Source organism: Cetorhinus maximus, chromosome 7 (genome assembly GCF_964194155.1).
Source record: "Cetorhinus maximus chromosome 7, sCetMax3.hap1.1, whole genome shotgun sequence".
Classification (NCBI taxonomy): Eukaryota; Metazoa; Chordata; class Chondrichthyes; order Lamniformes; family Cetorhinidae; genus Cetorhinus; species Cetorhinus maximus.
Window position 1 is genome coordinate 60,656,439 of NC_135885.1, and position 5,982 is coordinate 60,662,420.

The window sequence follows — 5,982 nt, forward strand, 5'->3', positions numbered from 1 at the left end:
CATATCTTACCTCAGGCTTCATTGGGAAAGTATTAAACTTTGTTGCCAGAGATTGTTAGTACATTTAATAAACAAATAAATAAGGGATGAGAAATGTTTTTGATATACTGAACTAGACAGATGGCCTGTAATTCTCTGGCTGGCAACTGCTCTGTCATTCCATATGCTATGGTCATGGAGTCCATCAAGTCTTCAGTGATTATATAGCACTGTTTGGAAGCTGACAAAAGTTCTGCAAGCCACAGCTATATTAAATAAACTATTTGAAACTACTGCTCAATATCTCTATCCTTAACCCAGGCAATGAGGTCAATTCACATTCCTCTTAGTTCAGAACAGCTAATTCACTACAGACCAGGGATCAAACTTGGAACTTTCCTGTTCTCTTTGACACAACTACTCATTGGGTGAATTAGCTGAGCCAGTTGAAAGCTTGCAAGGATTTTCTAAATTTAATTCCATGCAGTTTGTTAAGGACTGTATTGAGTGCTTTCAAAATGTAAGATGATGCTTGTCATATTTGTAAAGAATAATTGTTCGGCACCTTCTCTTGTTCTTACCAACAATTCAAAGTTTGCGCAACGCCTGCCATTTCATACATGATATTCTCAGATTAAGCTAAGTAGTTTTCACTCTGTTCCATTATTTGTTTTCTTTGTGCATTCCTAAAATAATTTTTCCTTTGCTCTACATATTCATTTGACACTATTCCCTGGCTGCGATGGAGATGAGGCAACTTGCTAGCTAATATTTTCAATGCTATTCTGCACCAACTGGTAGAAAGTACACTAGAATGGCAGAAGGTAAGTTGTGCTCCAATTTTCATTCCTTCATTAACTTTCATGTGATATGTTTGCTGATGGTACAGCTGAGATAAGGAACTTGCCATGAGAGGAAATCATAGGACAGAAATCTGAATTTACAATTGCAGTTCTATTGCACTCATCATTGTGCCTTTGCACTCGGTGGTGCAGGAATTGCAGCTTTAGTGCTTTTATTATGAGCTTCTGAACTTCATTGCACAGTATAACAAAACTCTAATGCATTCATCATCTCATCTTTTCCAGTGCTATTTATTTGAAGGATCGAGCATTTCCTTGAGAAGCTGAGGTTGGTCCCTGATCATGAATGATTGCAGTCTGATGAAGGTGCTGCCACAGTACTGTAGCGGCTTTCTCAGCGACTTCAGAGGGTTATTAACACAGCCACGTTAGTGGGGAACTGGAGTTACATATAGAGTAACATAGTCAGAACAAGAGAAGGAAGGCAAGTTCCCCTTCCTAAAGGACATTAGTGACCCATTTACAAATTATAGAATTTGGTTTTAAACCAACAAAGAAAAAGCATCTGTAAAACTTTATATTTATATCCAAGTCACAAAATCAAATAACCTATTCATAATGCTTGAAAGTTTCAATTGTTTATACTAAAACCTGGAAATCAATGTTGAGAATGTTAAAGAAGGTAACCCCTCCATTAAAACAATGGAGAAAAACTTGATGGCAATATTTAAGCAGTTGTGTGATATGTCATGTCCTGGTGTACTCTGAACTTCAGGCTAATTTTTATATTTTAAAAAACTGGCCACAAAGGCTACAAAAAGATCTCTGCCCAAGGATCACCTGACTTCTTTTGTGGGTTGAAACCAATCTCTCGTCTCAAGAAGAAACAAAAGGAAGCTTCCACACTAATGTTCACTCATTGCCCTTTAGTGAAACTAATTCAAAAGGGTAATTTAAAATTGAATGGGTCTATCAAATACAAAGGCACTGGCTGTCTCAAACTCTCACGTGAGAAATCCACAACACAGGATGTATAATCGACCTAACCAGCCATCTTATTTGAAAAGGGACTTTGAACATATACAATCACATGATGAAAGAGCAATACTTCCTGTTTATTTTTACATTTAGTAAGAAGTTGCTTTCAGACAGAATTCCACTGAAAGCTATGGAACTTGCTGCAAGCCATCCAAGCATCCAAGGTAATAACCAGCAATATCTTGAAAGTGGCAGAATGACCCCCCCCCCCCACTTCCAACTTCAAGTTCATCCGAGAACCAACCTCCTGGAAATTTGACTGCAAGAAGCTTCGCAGATTACTGAGAACCCTCTGCTTTATAAGACCTTCACTTCAACTAAAGCATCAACTCATCTAAGAAACCATAGGCCTGCCATGAAAGAAATGGTGATAATTATAAGTTGTAACTGTATTGATTTACCTTCATCTGCATCTAATCTTTGTACATGCGATAGCGTGTGTGGGATGAGTGAGGGAGATGTCACATTTTAAACATCTGGGGCAATTTTATGATAATAAATAACCTTTTTTATTTTAAACTCAAAAAAAACCTGCTGCTGGAATCATTTAATTGGGACAAGCACTGAGGGTGAGAAAACACACACCCCTTACATACAAACATATTGAGCACAGGCAATAAAAAGGAAAACAAATACTGCCCATGAAAGATAACATTACTAATAGTGACTTATAGGTTTGAATACTCAAAGTGACAATGACAGCAAATTTTGTCTTGCAAGTCAGAAATTTCTGTTTTATTAACAAATTGGTTGATTACAGAAATGTAAGTTGCTGAGAAGGCATTGATTAAATTCCTTGCAGCAATTTTTTTTTGTAAAACGTTTCCAAAGTTTGTGTTCCATGCGGATGATTCCAGATGAAGATCATAATGCTAAAATTGTTCAAGAATGTCACTGCTGTGAAGATTATGCAGGCTCACATTCCACTGCGGTCTTGTGAACCTTGTTACTATGGTAACAGCTTGGCTGTTCTGCACTATTATAATCACACTGCATTGCCAACCTCCCTTGAGGGGATCACATGCAGCTTTTATCATAGCTGATTAACACAACACTCAATTGTGCAAAGTAGATTGTAAGATTTATTTTAACTATATCAATCCATTAGTGTACAGCTTTTAACTTTCCATTTCTGTTTTTATTCTTAAAATATGATTTTATAAAAATATGATACTTAAAATGGATATGATCCATCATTCTTTATTCATTGTTCTGCATCCTGAGCCAGTAAACAAAAATCATGCACCCTAAGCCAGAATAAAGATTTGCCCCTGCATAAGGGCTGATCTCAATAGATGGTATCATGGAGCATTTTGTTCAGAGATAACTGTGGCTGACAGTCCACAAATTTGATTTAGAAAATTGGAACATTTGCAATCAGCCAAGTGCAAGACACATCTGAAATTCAGAATCAATTATATTTTGATTGACTCACATGTAATTCAGGGTCCTTCCCAACAGGAGGCTGTACTGAGTAGAAAAGCAAGATTCTTCAGATGCTGGAATAAATAAAAACAGTAAATTCTGGAAAACTCAGCACGTCAAGCAGTATCTGTGGAGAGAGAAACAGTGAATAACCTTACGTCAGAACTGGAAGAAGTCAGAAGTGTAACAGATTTTAAGCAAATAGAAAGTATTATGTCTTCTGGTTCCCATAAATTAGAAATAATCCCACTTAAGACTCAAAATGCTGGAGCTTCATCGAGTGTATTTATTTCTGCTTTCCATGTAGCTGGTAGACAGAATAGATTGATACATTGTTACTCGATAAATGACCGCAGCGCAACAGCGAATATGCACCCCAGGATATATGTTCACATAACAATTGGTTTCTAGCTCTTTATGAATAACAGAGGGAGGGAAAGGGGGGAGGTGAATTTATTGAATGAAAAATATATATTGATGTTTGTTATTTTTGTGATTATATAAACTTAAATATTACTTTCTTTGTAAGAAGAGGGGAATCTGTTGGTGAAAGAAACAGTTGGAGTTCAATTGCTAATTATTAGTTAACAATCTAAGTACCCATTTGGTTGTATAAAAGGGATAACATCCCTCATTTTCTTTAATTTAGTTTAATTGGTTGCTCAAAAGAGTAAAAGGGATAACAGGCGAGGCAAGTTTTGACTGTGGAGAGTTTTATGTCCAGTAATAAAACTCTATCTTAAGGTGTCTGTCTTGGTTTTGGGCTTCGTTTCCAAACAACTATTGGAGCTTAACAACCCTATCAGATTTTCCCTTTTTTTTTGTAATTCCCTAATTCTTTTCTCCTGCAGCAATTGTCAAAGGTGTTTCTGCCCTTATTGTCTCTAGTTACAAATCTCCTTTCGTACTGAAGCCTGTGCCCTGTTTCTAAACGATCTCGCCATCTTGTTAACACTGTATCCTCCATTTTCTATCTTATTGCCGAATGGCTCATTTGCGCCATGAACACGGCTGGAAAGGAATGTTTCTCGAGGAATTATTTTTAGAGCTTCTGACATCTGTTCTATCAGTGTGTATCTTTCTGAAAATTTAACTCTCATTAGAGCTTGAAGCCTGTCCATATTCAATACTCTGGCACAGTCTAGTAACTTAAATGCCAGCACTTATTGGGGAATTCCTAGGTGGAACTTTTGCAATCTTGTATGTAGTCTACTAAATTCCATTATGTAATCTTATGGAACAATCTTCCAACTTTCTAAACTTGTCAAAATCTGACAATGTTTTGTAAGCACTTAATAAATCGTCCTTTTGATAGATCTTATCCATAAAATCTAATAATATTTCCAAGCCTTCATCTGTGTTCAAATGTTCAGGCCCCAACTCCGAAAATACTTTGCATCTTATTTTGCTTTTGTATGCTAATGAAAATGCTAAGGCCATTTCCTGTCTTTTCTTTGGCAAGGACGTAACCCGTGTCCACATGGTTCCTTCATCCTTCCACTGCTCATAGGGTTCACTCTCAGAAAACATCAGTCGGTAATCATACCCTGAAACTCACCATTTTGATTCAACCACTTTTGAGTAACTCCAAACCACTCTGCTCTTAAAGTTAACTCCAAATACAATCTTTTGACCAAAGAAAGCTTAGTTGCCAATCTTTTTATTTACAAGCAGCAACCATTCTCTGCTGCCACTGTTAAGCTCCAATAGTTGTTTGGAAATGAAGACCGAAACCAAGACAGATTCCTTCAGACAGAGTTTTATTACTGGTAATAAAATTCTCCACAGACAAAACTTTTTCTCACCTGTTATCCCTTTTACTCTTTTGAGCAACCAATTAAAGTAAACAAGGGACAAAGTAAGAAACAGCCCCTTGAAGGGGTTATCCATTTTATATAATCAAATGGATACTTAGGTTGTTAACTAATAATTAGCACTGAACTCCTTTAACTGTTTCCTTTTCCAACAAGGGTGGAGGGCAGGAGAGGTTAAATGATAAAAGGGATGATGGTGCAAGACAAAATGGGATGATAATTGTTCTTCCCCAATCTTCCCCTTTCCCTATAACTCTGTACTTGCTTAAAACCAGTCATATCTCCAGCTTTTCCAGTACTGACAAAAGATCCCTGACCTGAAATGCAAATGCTGTAATGAGTAATATGTGTTAAATGATGTCACTAGTAATAAAAGCTGCGTACTCACACATTGCAAATGAATTAACTACCAAAATTATCTTATGAACAGGAAAAACCTCAACCGTCTAGCATGATAAATAGCTTACATACCTGAATACCATGGCTTAGCAATATCTTAGGCAATAACTTTTGGGAACAATCACTGCACCTGAATGGTGAGGCCCAAGGTGCCACAATATTGGGCCCGAGCTGAGGCCACAACATGGATCTGAAGTGTAGCAGGCACCTCACTGGCAAAGCAAGATTAAAGATCAGCACACGGTTGCCACATCCCCCAGGTAAGTGAGGAAGAGGTTGACCATATAGGGAGAGATGGGGGTCCAACTATGTTGGAAATGGTGCTGATAGGTTTGGGAGGGAACGCTGGTAATTGGAAAGAGACAGGGAGGAGGTTGTGAGGTTAGGAGGAAAGTGTCAGCCATGGCCCAGTTGTTGCACAGTCACCTCTGAAGAAACTCCAAAGAAGAGTCATATTGGGCTCGAAATGTTAACTCCATTTTCTCTTTCCACAGTTGCTACCAGACCTGCAGAATTCCCCTTTG

General features: G+C 37.6%; 1 long non-coding RNA gene across 1 annotated transcript; it reads left to right on the plus strand.

The window, feature by feature from the left end:
- Nucleotides 1-446: 446 nt before the first annotated feature.
- On the plus strand, nucleotides 447-3,000 carry LOC144682472 (uncharacterized). The gene is made up of 2 exons (XR_013577047.1): nucleotides 447-803; nucleotides 1,068-3,000. It is a non-coding gene; the product is annotated as an uncharacterized LOC144682472 (long non-coding RNA).
- The last annotated feature ends 2,982 nt before the right edge of the window (nucleotides 3,001-5,982 follow it).